The following is a 15,875-nucleotide window of genomic DNA, read 5'->3' on the forward strand; positions in this document are numbered from 1 at the left end:
TAGCCTATTAGCTTTGGCTTTTTCTTTCACAATGTCATTATCATAGTTTTTTTAAAGTATATATCTTTCATGTTGTCAATGTAAATGCCTGTATCATGCAAACTCATTTACTGGTCCTAGAACTCTGCAACACATTCTCACTCCCATCTCGTAAAATATGGACACTTGGTCAGGTGCCTTTGGTGTTGTTATTAACAATAAAAGTCTCCTTTAGCGTCATATCTAAACACGCTGGGTCTGGACTACTGGCGTCACTTTTGACGCAGGAAAAGGTCTTGGGTGGGCTTATAAAAGGTACGTTTCCATGACACGCAGGAAAAGAAAAGGGACAGTTGGGTTTAGGTAAAGAAGAACAGGACAGTTGGGTTTAGATAAAGAAGAAAGGGACAGTTGGGTTTAGATAAAGAAGAACGGGACGGTTGGGTTTAGGTAAAGAAGAACGGGACAGTTGGGTTTAGATAAAGAAGAACGGGACAGTTGGGTTTAGATAAAGAAGAACGGGACGGTTGGGTTTAGGTAGAGAAGAACGGGACAGTTGGGTTTAGGTAAAGAAGAACGGGACAGTTGGGTTTGGGTAAAGAAGAACGGGACGGTTGGGTTTAGGTAAAGAAGAACGGGACAGTTGGGTTTGGGTAAAGAAGAACGGGACGGTTGGGTTTAGGTAAAGAACAACGGGACAGTTGGGTTTAGGTAAAGAAGAACAGGACAGTTGGGTTTGGATAAAGAAGAACGGGACGGTTGGGTTTAGGTAAAGAAGAACGGGACGGTTGGGTTTAGGTGAACGGGACGGTTGGGTTTAGGAACAGAAGAACGGGACGGTTGGGTTTAGGTAGAGAAGAACAGGACGGTTGGGTTTAGGTACAGAAGAACAGGACGGTTGGGTTTAGATGAACTGGACGGTTGGGTTTAGATACAGAAGAACGGATCATTTGGGTTTAGGTAAAGAAGAACGGGACGGTTGGGTTTAGGTAAAGAAAAACGGGACAGTTGGGTTTAGATAAAGAAGAACAGGATACATACCGGACACCTACCGTATTCAGCCCCTTGTTCTGGGGGCTGTTGGGTAGTTTAATAACTGTTAATGTGTTACATTAACATAGAGGACACCTACCGTATTCAGCCCCTTGTTCTGGGGGGCTGTTGGGTAGATTTAATAACTGTTAATGTGTTACGTTAACGTGAGAGGACACCTACCGTATTCAGCCCCTTGCTCTGGGGGCTGCTAGGGTGGTTTAATAACTGTTAATGTGTTACGTTAACGTAGAGGACACCTACCGTATTCAGCCCCTTGTTCTGGGGGGCTGTTGGGTAGTTTAATAACTCTCCTTTCCAGATTAAATGTCTGTTCTTGGTCTTGGATTTCGTGAAATAAATGTCTAAATAAATGCGACTTATAGTCCAGTGCGACTTATATATGTTTTTGTCCTCTTCATGACGCATTTTTTAACTGATGCGACTTATACTCCAGAGCGACTTATAGTCCGTAAAATACGGTAAATTAGGATTTTTTTTCACATCACTTTATGGCTAACTGAATGAGGGTAACTCAGGCTTGTGCATGTACTTTTCTTAGGATATCCTACAAACCCATTCATGAGCATGAATTGATGTATATATACATATATAATATATAAAGTCAAAAAATATGTTTTTTACCTTTGAAACGCTTTCCCAGCTCGGGCTGTTCCTGCGGCAACATTCTGTATACTTTACGAATAGGAGGAGGAAAAGTAAATATGGGCCTGGATGGTTTGGTTGGTAAAGCGGGCGCCCATGTATGGAGGTTTCCTCCTCGGTGCGCCAGGCCTGGGTCTCGACTCTGACCTGCAGACCTTTGCTCCGTGTCGTTCCCACTCTGTCTCCCCTTTCATTTCTTCAGCTGTCCTGTCAAAAGTAAAGGCTGAAAATGCCCCTCAAAAAAAATAATCTTTTAAAAAAAGTAATTAAAACTGAATAGCCTATTAGCTTTGGCTTTTTCTTTCATGTCATTTTCATAGTTTTTTTAAAGTATATATCTATTCATGTTGTCAATGTAAATGCCTGTATTATGCAAACTAATTTACTGGTCCTAGAACTCTGCAACACATTCTCACTCCCATCTCGTAAAAATATGGACACTTGGTCAGGTGCCTTTGGTGTTGAAGAAGAACAGGGACAGTTGGGTTTAGGTAAAGAAGAACGGACGCTGGGTTTAGGTAAAGAAGAACGGGACGGTTAGGGTTTAGGTAAAGAAGAACGGGACGGTTGGGTTTAGGTAAAGAAGAACAGGACAGTTGGGTTTGGATAAAGAAGAAAGGGATGGTTGGGTTTAGGTAAAGAAGAACGGGACGGTTGGGTTTAGGTGAAGCGGGACGGTTGGGTTTAGGAAAAGAAGAACGGGACGGTTGGGTTTAGGTAAAGAAGAACGGGACGGTTGGGTTTAGGTACAGAAGAACGGGACAGTTGGGTTTAGATGAACTGGACAGTTGGGTTTATGTAAAGAAGAACAGGATGGTTGGGTTTAGGTAAAGAAAAACGGGACGGTTGGGTTTGGATACAGAAGAACGGGACAGTTGGGTTTGGATACAGAAGAACGGGACAGTTGGGTTTGGATACAGAAGAACGGGACAGTTGGGTTTAGATGAACTGGGACGGTTGGGTTTATGTAAAGAAGAACAGGACGGTTGGGTTTAGGTAAAGAAAAACGGGACGGTTGGGTTTAGGTAAAGAAAAACGGGACAGTTGGGTTTAGATAAAGAAGAACAGGATACATACCGGACACTTATCGTATTCAGCCCCTTGTTCTGGGGGCTGTTGGGTAGTTTAATAACTGTTAATGTGTTACATTAACATAGAGGACACCTACCGTATTCAGACCCTTGTTCTGGGGGGGCTGTTGGGTAGTTTAATAACTGTTAATGTGTTACGTTAGCATAGCGACACCTACCGTATTCAGCCCCTTGTTCTGGGGGCTGTTGGGTAGTTTAATAACTGTTAATGTGTTACGTTAGCATAGCGACACCTACCGTATTCAGCCCCTTGTTCTGGGGGGCTGTTGGGGTAGTTTAATAACTGTTAATGTGTTACGTTAGCATAGCGACACCTACCGTATTCAGCCCCTTGTTCTGGGGGCTGTTGGGTAGTTTAATAACTGTTAATGTGTTACGTTAGCATAGCGACACCTACCGTATTCAGCCCCTTGTTCTGGGGACTGTTGGGTAGTTTAATAACTGGCCTTTCCAGATTAAATTTCTGTTCTTGGTCTTGGATTTCGTGAAATAAATGTCTAAATAAATGCGACTTATGTTTTTTTCCTCTTCACGACGCATTTTTTGACTGATGCGACTTATAGTCCAGAGCGACTTATAGTCCGTAAAATACGGTAATTAGGATTTTTTTCACATCACTTTATGGCTAACTGAATGAGGGTAACTCAGGCTTGTGCATGTACTTTTCTTAGGATATCCTACGAACCCATTCATGAGCATGAATTGATGTATATATACATATATAATATATAAAGTAAAAAATATGTTTTTACCTTTGAAACGTTTCCCAGCTCGGGCTGTTCCTGCGGCAACATTCTGTATACTTTACGAATAGGAGGAGGAAAAGTAATTTTGGGCCTGGATGGTTTGGTTGGTAAAGCGGGCGCCCATGTATGGAGGTTTCCTCCTCGGTGCGTCAGGCCTGGGTTCGACTCTGACCTGCAGACCTTTGCTCCGTGTCGTTCCCACTCTGTCTCCCTTTCATTTCTTCAGCTGTCCTGTCAAAAGTAAAGGCTGAAAATGCCCCCCAAAAAAATAATCTTTAAAAAAAGTAATTAAAACTGAATAGCCTATTAGCTTTGGCTTTTTTCTTTCATGTCATTTTCATAGTTTTTTTAAAGTATATATCTATTCATGTTGTCAATGTAAATGCCTGTATTATGCAAACTAATTTACTGGTCCTAGAACTCTGCAACACATTCTCACTCCCATCTCGTAAAATATGGACACTTGGTCAGGTGCCTTTGGTGTTGAAGAAGAACGGGACAGTTGGGTTTAGGTAAAGAAGAACGGGACAGTTGGGTTTAGGTAAAGAACGGGACAGTTGGGTTTAGGTAAAGAAGAACAGGACAGTTGGGTTTAGGTAAAGAAGAACAGGACAGTTGGGTTTAGGTAAAGAAGAACGGGACAGTTGGGTTTAGGTAAAGAAGAACGGGACAGTTGGGTTTAGGTAAAGAAGAACAGGACAGTTGGGTTTGGATAAAGAAGAAAGGGATGGTTGGGTTTAGGTAAAGAAGAACGGGACGGTTGGGTTTAGGTAAAGAAGAACGGGACAGTTGGGTTTAGATACAGAAGAACGGATTATTTGGGTTTAGGTAAAGAAGAACAGGGACGGTTGGGTTTAGGTAAAGAAAGAACGGGACGGTTGGGTTTAGGTAAAGAAGAACGGGACGGTTGGGATTTAGGTAAAGAAGAACGGGAGGCTTGTGTTTAGGTAAAGAAGAACAGGGACAGTTGGGTTTGGATACAGAAGAACGGGACGGTTGGGTTTAGATACAGAAGAACAGGACAGTAGGGTTTAGATACAGAAGAACGGGACGGTTGGGTTTAGATACAGAAGAACGGGACAGTTGGGTTTAGGTAAAGAAGAACGGGACGGTTGGGTTTAGATACAGAAGAACGGGACGGTTGGGTTTAGATACAGAAGAACGGGACAGTTGGGTTTAGATACAGAAGAACGGGACGGTTGGGTTTAGATACAGAAGAACGGGACGGTTGGGTTTAGGTAAAGAAGAACAGGATGGTTGGGTTTAGGTAAAGAAAAACGGGACAGTTGGGTTTAGGTAAAGAAGAACGGGACGGTTGGGTTTAGGTAAAGAAGAACGGGACGGCTTGTGTTTAGGTAAAGAAGAACGGGACAGTTGGGTTTGGATACAGAAGAACGGGACAGTTGGGTTTAGATAAAGAAGAACGGGACAGTTGGGTTTAGATACAGAAGAACGGGACGGGCTTGGGTTTAGGGTAAAGAAGAACGGGACAGTTGGGTTTAGGTAAAGAAGAACGGGACAGTTGGGTTTAGGTAAAGAAGAACGGGACGGTTGGGTTTAGGTAAAGAAGAACGGGACAGTTGGGTTTAGATACAGAAGAACGGACGGTTGGGTTTAGGTAAAGAAGAACAGGATGGTTGGGTTTAGGTAAAGAAGAACGGGACAGTTGGGTTTAGGTAAAGAAGAACGGGACGGTTGGGTTTAGGTAAAGAAGAACGGAGGCTTGGGTTTAGGTAAAGAAGAACGGGACAGTTGGGTTTAGGATAAAGAAGAACAGGGACGGTTGGGTTTAGGTAAAGAAGAACGGGACAGTTGGGTTTAGATACAGAAGAACGGGAGGCTTGGGTTTAGGGAAAAGAAGAACGGGACAGTTGGGTTTAGGTAAAGAAGAACGGGACAGTTGGGTTTAGGTAAAGAAGAACGGACGGTTGGGTTTAGATACAGAAGAACGGGACAGTTGGGTTTAGGTAAAGAAGAACGGGACAGTTGGGTTTAGGTAAAGAAGAACAGGGACGGTTGGGTTTAGGTAAAGAAGAACGGGACAGTTGGGTTTAGGTAAAGAAGAACGGGACGGTTGGGTTTAGGTAAAGAAGAACGGGACGGTTGGGTTTAGGTAAAGAAGAACGGGACAGTTGGGTTTAGATAAAGAAGAACGGGACGGTTGGGTTTAGATAAAGAAGAACGGGACAGTTGGGTTTAGGTAAAGAAGAACGGGACGGTTGGGTTTAGGAAAAGAAGAACGGGACAGTTGGGTTTAGGTAAAGAAGAACGGGACAGTTGGGTTTAGGTAAAGAAGAACGGGACAGTTGGGTTTAGGTAAAGAAGAACGGGACGGTTGGGTTTAGGTAAAGAAGAACAGGGACGGTTGGGTTTAGGTAAAGAAGAACGGGACAGTTGGGTTTAGGTAAAGAAGAACGGGACAGTTGGGTTTAGGTAAAGAAGAACGGGACGGCTTGGGTTTAGGTAAAGAAGAACGGGACAGTTGGGTTTAGGTAAAGAAGAACGGGACGGTTGGGTTTAGGTAAAGAAGAACGGGACAGTTGGGTTTAGGTAAAGAAGAACGGGACGGTTGGGTTTAGGTAAAAGAAGAACGGGACAGTTGGGTTTAGGTAAAGAAGAACGGGACAGTTGGGTTTAGGTAAAGAAGAACAGGGACGGTTGGGTTTAGGTAAAGAAGAACGGGACAGTTGGGTTTAGATAAAGAAGAACGGGACAGTTGGGTTTAGATAAAGAAGAACGGGACGGTTGGGTTTAGGTAAAAGAAGAACGGGACAGTTGGGTTTAGGTAAAGAAGAACGGGACAGTTGGGTTTAGGTAAAGAAGAACGGGACGGTTGGGTTTAGGGATAAAGAAGAACGGGACGGTTGGGTTTAGGTAAAGAAGAACGGGACAGTTGGGTTTAGGTAAAGAAGAATGGGACAGTTGGGTTTAGGTAAAGAAGAATGGGACGGTTGGGTTTAGGTAAAGAAGAATGGGACGGTTGGGTTTAGGTAAAGAAGAACGGGACAGTTAGGTTTAGGTAAAGAAGAACGGGACGGTTGGGTTTAGGTAAAGAAGAACGGGACAGTTAGGTTTAGGTAAAGAAGAACAGGACAGTTGGGTTTGGATAAAGAAGAACAGGACAGTTGGGTTTAGGTAAAGAAGAACGGGACAGTTGGGTTTAGGTAAAGAAGAACAGGACAGTTGGGTTTAGGTAAAGAAGAACAGGGACAGTTGGGTTTAGGTAAAGAAGAACGGGCAGTTGGGTTTGGATAAAGAACGGGACAGTTGGGTTTAGGTAAAGAAGAACAGGGACAGTTGGGTTTAGGTAAAGAAGAACAGGACAGTTGGGTTTAGGTAAAGAAGAACAGGGACAGTTGGGTTTAGGTAAAGAAGAACAGGGACGGTTGGGTTTAGGTAAAGAAGAACGGGACGGTTGGGTTTAGGTACAGAAGAACGAGACGGTTGGGTTTAGATAAAGAAGAACAGGACGGTTGGGTTTAGATAAAGAAGAACAGGATGGTTGGGTTTAGGTAAAGAAGAACGGACGGTTGGGTTTAGATACAGAAGAACAGGATACATACCGGACATCCTACCGTATTCAGCCCCTTGTTCTGGGGCTGTTGGAGTAGTTTAATAACTGTTAATGTGTTACGTTAACATAGAGGACACTCATCGTATTCAGCCCCTTGTTCTGGGGGGGGCTGTTGGGTAGTTTAATAACTGTTAATGTGTTACGTTAACGTAGAGACACCTACCGTATTCAGCCCCTTGTTCTGGGGGCTGTTGGGTAGTTTAATAACTGTTAATGTGTTACGTTAACATAGAGGACACTCTACCGTATTCAGCCCCTTGTTCTGGGGGGCTGTTGGGTAGTTTAATAACTGTTAATGTGTTACGTTAACATAGAGACACCTACCGTATTCAGCCCCTTGTTCTGGGGGGGGCTGTTGGGTAGTTTAATAACTGTTAATGTGTTACGTTAACATAGAGGACACTCTACCGTATTCAGCCCCTTGTTCTGGGGGCTGTTGGAGTAGTTTAATAACTGTTAATGTGTTACGTTAACATAGAGACACCTACCGTATTCAGCCCCTTGTTCTGGGGGGCTGTTGGGTAGTTTAATAACTGTTAATGTGTTACGTTAACGTAGAGGACACTCTACCGTATTCAGCCCCTTGTTCTGGGGGGCTGTTGGGTAGTTTAATAACTGTTAATGTGTTACGTTAGCATAGCGACACCTACCGTATTCAGCCCCTTGTTCTGGGGGCTGTTGGGTAGTTTAATAACTGTTAATGTGTTACGTTAACGTAGCGACACCTACCGTATTCAGCCCCTTGTTCTGGGGGGCTGTTGGGTGGTTTAATAACTGTTAATGTGTTACGTTAACATAGAGGACACCTACCATATTCAGCCCCTTGTTCTGGGGGGCTGTTGGATAGTTTAATAACTGTTAATGTGTTACGTTAACATAGAGGACACCTACCGTATTCAGCCCCCTTGTTCTGGGGGGCTGTTGGGTAGTTTAATAACTGTTAATGTGTTACGTTAGCATAGCGACACCTACCGTATTCAGCCCCTTGTTCTGGCTGCTGTTGGGGAGTTTAATAACTGTTAATGGTTACGTTAACGTAGAGACACCTACCGTATTCAGCCCCTTGTTCTGGGGACTGTTGGGTAGTTTAATAACTGGCCTTTCCAGATTAAATTTCTGTTCTTGGTCTTGGATTTCGTGAAATAAATGTCTAAATAAATGCGACTTATAGTTCAGTGCGACTTATATATGTTTTTGTCCTCTTCATGGCGCATTTTTTGACTGATGCGACTTATACTCCAGAGCGACTTATAGTCCGTAAAATACGGTAATTAGGATTTTTTTCACATCACTTTATGGCTAACTGAATGAGGGTAACTCAGGCTTGTGCATGTACTTTTCTTAGGATATCCTACGAACCCATTCATGAGCATGAATTGATGTATATATACATATATAATATATAAAGTAAAAAATATGTTTTTACCTTTGAAACGTTTCCCAGCTCGGGCTGTTCCTGCGACAACATTCTGTATACTTTACTGAATAGGGACGAGGAAAAGTAATTTTGGGCCTGGATGGTTTGGTTGGTAAAGCGGGCGCCCATGTATGGAGGTTTCCTCCTCGGTGCGTCAGGCCTGGGTCCGACTCTGACCTGCAGAGCTTTGCTCCATGTCGTTCCCACTCTGTCTCCCCTTTCATTTCTTCAGCTGTCCTGTCAAAAATAAAGGCTGAAAAATGCCCCCCAAAAAAAATAATCTTTAAAAAAAGTAATTAAAACTGAATAGCCTATTAGCTTTGGCTTTTTCTTTCACAATGTCATTTTCATAGTTTTTTTAAAGTATATATCTATTCATGTTGTCAATGTAAATGCCTGTATCATGCAAACTCATTTACTGGTCCTAGAACTCTGCAACACATTCTCACTCCCATCTCGTAAAATATGGACACTTGGTCAGGTGCCTTTGGTGTTGTTATTAACAATAAAAGTCTCCTTTAGCGTCATATCTAAACACGCTGGGTCTGGACTATTGGCGTCACTTTTGACGCAGGAAAAGGTCTTGGGTGGGCTTATAAAAGGTACGTTTCCATGACACGCAGGAAAAGAAAAGGGACAGTTGGGTTCAGGTAAAGAAGAACGGGACGGTTGGGTTTAGGTAAAGCAGAACGGGACGGTTGGGTTTAGGTAAAGAAGAACGGGATGGTTGGGTTTAGGAAAAGAAGAACGGGACAGTTGGGTTTAGGTAAAGAAGAACGGGACGGTTGGGTTTAGGTAAAGAAGAACGGGACGGTTGGGTTTAGGTAAAGAAGAACAGGACAGTTGGGTTTGGATAAAGAAGAAAGGGATGGTTGGGTTTAGGTAAAGAAGAACGGGACGGTTGGGTTTAGGTAAAGAAGAACAGGGACAGTTGGGTTTAGGTAAAGAAGAACAGGGAAGAAGAAAAGGGCAGTTGGGTTTGGGTAAAGAAGAAGACAGTTGGGGTTTAGGTACGGAAGGACAGTTGGGTTTAGGTAAAGAAGAACAGGACAGTTGGGTTTAGGTAAAAAAGAAGAAACGGAGACAGTTGGGTTTAGGTAAAGAAGAACGGGACAGTTGGGTTTAGGTAAAGAAGAACGGGACAGTTGGGTTTGGGTAAAGAAGAACGGGACGGTTGGGTTTAGGTAAAGAACAACGGGACGGTTGGGTTTAGGTAAAGAAGAACAGGACAGTTGGGTTTGGATAAAGAAGAAAGGGATGGTTGGGTTTAGGTAAAGAAGAACGGGACGGTTGGGTTTAGGTACAGAAGAACGGGACGGTTGGGTTTAGGTAAAGATGAACGGGACAGTTGGGTTTAGATAAAGAAGAACGGGACGGTTGGGTTTAGATAAAGAAGAACAGGGACAGTTGGGTTTGGATACAGAAGAACAGGGAGGCTTGGGTTTAGGAAAAGAAGAACGGGACAGTTGGGTTTAGGTAAAGAAAAACGGGACAGTTGGGTTTAGGTAAAGAAGAACGGGACGGTTGGGTTTAGGTAGAGAAGAACAGGACGGTTGGGTTTAGGTGAACGGGACGGTTGGGTTTAGGTAAAGAAGAACGGGACAGTTGGGTTTAGGTAAAGAAGAACGGGACAGTTGGGTTTAGGGATACAGAAGAACGGGACGGTTGGGTTTAGATAAAGAAGAACGGGACAGTTGGGTTTGGATAAAGAAGAACGGGACGGGCTTTGGGTTTAGGAAAAGAAGAACAGGACAGTTGGGTTTAGGTAAAGAAGAACAGGGACGGTTGGGTTTAGATAAAGAAGAACGGGACGGTTGGGTTTAGGTAAAGAAGAACAGGGACGGTTGGGTTTAGGTAAAGAAGAACGGGACGGTTGGGTTTGGATAAAAGAAAGAAAGGGATGGTTGGGTTTAGGTAAAGAAGAACGGGACGTTGGGTTTAGGTAAAGAAGAACAGGACAGTTGGGTTTAGGTAAAGAAGAACAGGACAGTTGGGTTTAGCTAAAGAAGAACAGGGACAGTTGGGTTTAGGTAAAGAAGAACAGGACAGTTGGGTTTAGGTAAAGAAGAACAGGACAGTTGGGTTTAGGTAAAGAAGAACGGGACGGTTGGGTTTAGGTAGAAGAACGGGACGGTTGGGTTTAGGTACAGAAGAACGGGACAGTTGGGTTTAGGTAAAGAAGAACAGGACAGTTGGGTTTAGGTAAAGAAGAACAGGACAGTTGGGTTTAGGTAAAGAAGAACGGGACGGTTGGGTTTAGGTACAGAAGAACGAGACGGTTGGGTTTAGATAAAGAAGAACAGGATGGTTGGGTTTAGGTAAAGAAAAAACGGGACGGTTGGGTTTAGATACAGAAGAACAGGATACATACCGGACACCTACCGTATTCAGCCCCCTTGTTCTGGGGGGCTGTTGGGTAGTTTAATAACTGTTAATGTGTTACGTTAACGTAGAGGACACCTACCGTATTCAGCCCCTTGTTCTGGGGGGCTGTTGGGTAGTTTAATAACTGTTAATGTGTTACGTTAACATAGAGGACACCTACCGTATTCAGCCCCCTTGTTCTGGGGGGCTGTTGGGTAGTTTAATAACTGTTAATGTGTTACGTTAACATAGAGGACACCTACCGTATTCAGCCCCCTTGTTCTGGGGGGCTGTTGGGTAGTTTAATAACTGTTAATGTGTTACGTTAACATAGAGGACACCTACCGTATTCAGCCCCTTGTTCTGGGGGGCTGTTGGGTAGTTTAATAACTGTTAATGTGTTACGTTAACATAGGGACACCTACCGTATTCAGCCCCTTGTTCTGGGGGCTGTTGGGTAGTTTAATAACTGTTAATGTGTTACGTTAACATAGAGACACCTACCGTATTCAGCCCCTTGTTCTGGGGGGCTGTTGGGTAGTTTAATAACTGTTAATGTGTTACGTTAACATAGAGGACACCTACCGTATTCAGCCCCTTGTTCTGGGGGGCTGTTGGGTAGTTTAATAACTGGCCTTTCCAGATTAAATGTCTGTTCTTGGTCTTGGATTTCGTGAAATAAATGTCTAAATAAATGCGACTTATAGTTCAGTGCGACTTATATATGTTTTTGTCCTCTTCATGACGCATTTTTTTGACTGATGCGACTTATACTCCAGAGCGACTTATAGTCCGTAAAATACGGAAAGTAGGATTTTTTTCACATCACTTTATGGCTAACTGAATGAGGGTAACTCAGGCTTGTGCATGTACTTTTCTTAGGATATCCTACTGAACCCATTCATGAGCATGAATTGATGTATATATACATATATAATATATAAAGTCAAAAAATATGTTTTTACCTTTTGAAACGTTTCCCAGCTCGGGCTGTTCCTGCGGCAACATTCTGTATACTTTACGAATAGGAGGAGGAAAAGTAAATATGGGCCTGGATGGTTTGGTTGGTAAGCGGGCGCCCATGTATGGAGGTTTCCTCCTCGGTGCGTCAGGCCTGGGTCCGACTCTGACCTGCAGAGCTTTGCTCCATGTCGTTCCCACTCTGTCTCCCCTTTCATTTCTTCAGCTGTCCTGTCAAAAATAAAGGCTGAAAAATGCCCCCCAAAAAAAATAATCTTTAAAAAAAAGTAATTAAAACTGAATAGCCTATTAGCTTTGGCTTTTTCTTTCACAATGTCATTTTCATAGTTTTTTTAAAGTATATATCTATTCATGTTGTCAATGTAAATGCCTGTATCATGCAAACTCATTTACTGGTCCTAGAACTCTGCAACACATTCTCACTCCCATCTCGTAAAATATGGACACTTGGTCAGGTGCCTTTGGTGTTGTTATTAACAATAAAAGTCTCCTTTAGCGTCATATCTAAACACGCTGGGTCTGGACTATTGGCGTCACTTTTGGCGCAGGAAAAGGTCTTGGGTGGGCTTATAAAAGGTACGTTTCCATGACACGCAGGAAAAGAAAAGGGACAGTTGGGTTCAGGTAAAGAAGAACGGGACGGTTGGGTTTAGGTAAAGCAGAACGGGACGGTTGGGTTTAGGTAAAGAAGAACGGGATGGTTGGGTTTAGGAAAAGAAGAACGGGACAGTTGGGTTTAGGTAAAGAAGAACGGGACGGTTGGGTTTAGGTAAAGAAAGAAACGGGACGGTTGGGTTTAGGTAAAGAAGAACGGGACAGTTGGGTTTGGATAAAGAAGAAAGGGACGGTTGGGTTTAGGTAAAGAAGAACGGGACGGTTGGGTTTAGGTAAAGAAGAACGGGACAGTTGGGTTTAGGTAAAGAAGAACGGGACAGTTGGGTTTGGGTAAAGAAGAACGGGACGGTTGGGTTTAGGTAAAGAAGAACAGGGACAGTTGGGTTTAGGTAAAGAAGAAACGGGACGGTTGGGTTTAGGTAAAGAAGAACGGGACGGTTGGGTTTAGGTAAAGAAGAACAGGGACGGTTGGGTTTAGGTAAAGAAGAAGCAGGGACAGTTGGGTTTGGATAAAGAAGAAAGGGATGGTTGGGTTTAGGTAAAGAAGAAAGCAGGGACGGTTGGGTTTAGGTACAGAAGAACAGGGACGGTTGGGTTTAGGTAAAGAAGAACGGGACAGTTGGGTTTAGGTAAAGAAGAACAGGACAGTTGGGTTTAGGTAAAGAAAGAACGGGACAGTTGGGTTTAGGTAAAGAAGAAACAGGGGACGGTTGGGTTTAGGTAAAGAAGAAAGCGGGACGGTTGGGTTTAGGTGAACGGGACGGTTGGGTTTAGGATAAAGAAGAACGGGACGGTTGGGTTTAGGTAGAGAAGAACAGGACGGTTGGGTTTAGATGAACGGGACAGTTGGGTTTAGGTAAAGAAGAACGGGACAGTTGGGTTTAGATACAGAAGAACGGATCATTTGGGTTTAGATACAGAAGAACGGGACGGTTGGGTTTAGATAAAGAAGAACGGGACAGTTGGGTTTAGGTAAAGAAGAACGGGACAGTTGGGTTTAGGTAAAGAAGAACGGGACAGTTGGGTTTAGGTAAAGAAGAACTGGACGGTTGGGTTTAGATAAAGAAGAACGGGACAGTTAAAATATATATACAAAATATAAACGCGCTCCCTGAATTGAGCTGCATTACATAACGTAGGTCACACTCATTTCTGCAACGGATTTTATAAACACAATCACAAAAAGTGCAAAACCTACAGTTTCGACAGATCACACGGCTGTGTTGTGCTTCCAGTCCATACAAGTCCTGTTTTAGGATGGTACTGTTAGACAGACAGGAAGACCACCAATGAAGAAAATAGTATGCTTTACAAACTGTTAAATGTTAGGATATGGTTTGTGTTAAAAAATGTAGGGTTAGAGATTGTTGTCTTACCACTGAGCTGTTGTCTGGCTGTTCTTTTCCCCACATGGAGAGGTTTGTTTGTTCTCAGACTGACCCATGCTGCTGGTCTCAGTCTTTCATCTGCAGAGGAAACACAACGTCTCATTGGCTCTTCTTGTCTCTTTCCCATCAGTGTCAGTTGAACCAAGTTATCTGGTGCTGTAGTTCTAGAATCAGTCCACTAGATGGAGCCATGAGGCTGCAGCTCAGCACACACACACACACACACACACACACACTGTCACACACACACACACACACACACACACTGACACACACACACACACACTGTCACACACACACACACACTGTCAGACACACACACACACACACACACACACACACACACACACACACTGTCAGATACACACACACACACACACTGTCAGACACACACACACACACACACACACACACACACACACACACACACTGTCACAAACACACACACACGCACTGTCACACACACACACACACACACACTGTCAGACACACACACACATATGTGTATATATATATATACATATATATATGTATATATACACACACACACACACACTGTCACTGTCACACACACACACACACTGTCAGACACACACACACACACTGTCACACACACACACACACACACACACACATTTTATGCTGAATGGTTCCAGTGGACGCATTATAGTTTCAGTTTTAGTTTTTTATGGAAACTGAAACTAAAGTAAACTAGCACCCACACCCTAAAAACTAACTGAAACTAAAGTATCAAAACGTCAAAACTAAGATAAAATATGAACTTATTGAAACTAATAATTGACCAATAACAACCTTGCTCCTCAGCTGTAACGTTTCCATAAAAACAGACTCTCCTCTCTGGTAGTTCTGCTCCAACAACATGATGATTCGTCTTCAACACTTTCTCAGGAAATACGTAGTAGAAACATTACATTTAACTGTACAGAACCAGAACCAGAACAAGCACCAGAACCAGAACAAGCACCAGAACCAGATCCAGAACCAGAACCAGAAGAGACGACGGACAAGTAGTTTAAGAAGCAAACAACAACTTACAGTTTCTTCAAACGGTCTGAAGTGTCGACTGAGAACAACTCCCTTCCGCCACACATACAGAGACACACACACACACACACACACACACACACACACACACACACACACACACACAGAGACACACATACATACGTGTTTTGCTACATTTGTGAGGACCATGACCCTATAGCATGTTGTGAGGACCCCCCTTTCTTCTCACACTAGGAGGATGAAAAAAATAGTTTGACCATTAGATGGGAGTAGAGAACCAGAAAATGACTTCAAATGTTTAAACACACGATGGTCACACAACTGGTGAAGTTGGTGGGTGTTGTGAGGACCGGACGGTTGCTAGGCAGATTTAAGATCACATGATCTGCTTTCTAAGGCTTTTTTGGCAGCAGTTTTGATTAGTTATCATATGTGCTGAACCTATTAGACCAAAGAACAGTTTTGCTATATTTAACTCACTGAAGCTTATTAAACCCTTATTATGTGGTTATATTATTCCTTGTATATTTATGAACTTTATATTTTTTCATTAACTTGTAATGTCTTAAGCTGCTGTAACACTACAGCAGTGTTGGAAGAAGCTATCCACCTCATCTGATCACTTCAAAACAAATTACATTTTAGTATGCAATGATCATCCATGTATGACAAATTATTTTTAATGATTATTTTATGATTTGATAAACTCATAGCTAGACATATTCATAACTCCCATATATTTTGGCCCACAATAAGTATAGCTGACCCAGAAACTACTGTCCATGTATTTTTCAGGTCTCACTTTGATTACTGTAATGCTATGCAGTTGGGTCTGATCTTGATCCGGCATTGTTAGTATTGCACACATACTAGACCCGGTCAACTGGATGGGTTAGTTCAACTCAACAACAGTGTCAACACTAAAATTCCCTTTCTCTGACTACCTATTTGCCAATAAATCTGATTCTGATGTTCCATATCTACTACAATATGATC

At 43.0% G+C, this 15,875-nt stretch overlaps 1 long non-coding RNA gene across 4 annotated transcripts; it reads right to left on the minus strand.

The window, feature by feature from the left end:
• Window positions 1-1,673: 1,673 nt before the first annotated feature.
• Window positions 1,674-14,990, minus strand: LOC144513747 (uncharacterized). 4 transcript variants are annotated; one of them, XR_013501165.1, is made up of 5 exons: window positions 14,910-14,990; window positions 13,842-13,931; window positions 13,664-13,728; window positions 11,835-12,076; window positions 1,674-1,900 (listed from the first exon to the last, which is right to left on the minus strand). It is a non-coding gene; the product is annotated as an uncharacterized LOC144513747 (long non-coding RNA). The 4 variants fall into 4 exon arrangements; XR_013501164.1 differs by lacking the exon at window positions 1,674-1,900 and adding an exon at window positions 3,528-3,761; XR_013501163.1 differs by lacking the exon at window positions 1,674-1,900 and adding an exon at window positions 8,579-8,758.
• Between the last annotated feature and the right edge of the window lie 885 nt (window positions 14,991-15,875).

The sequence above is a fragment of the Sander vitreus genome, unplaced genomic scaffold (assembly GCF_031162955.1).
Source record: "Sander vitreus isolate 19-12246 unplaced genomic scaffold, sanVit1 ctg333_0, whole genome shotgun sequence".
Lineage (NCBI taxonomy): Eukaryota > Metazoa > Chordata > Actinopteri > Perciformes > Percidae > Sander > Sander vitreus.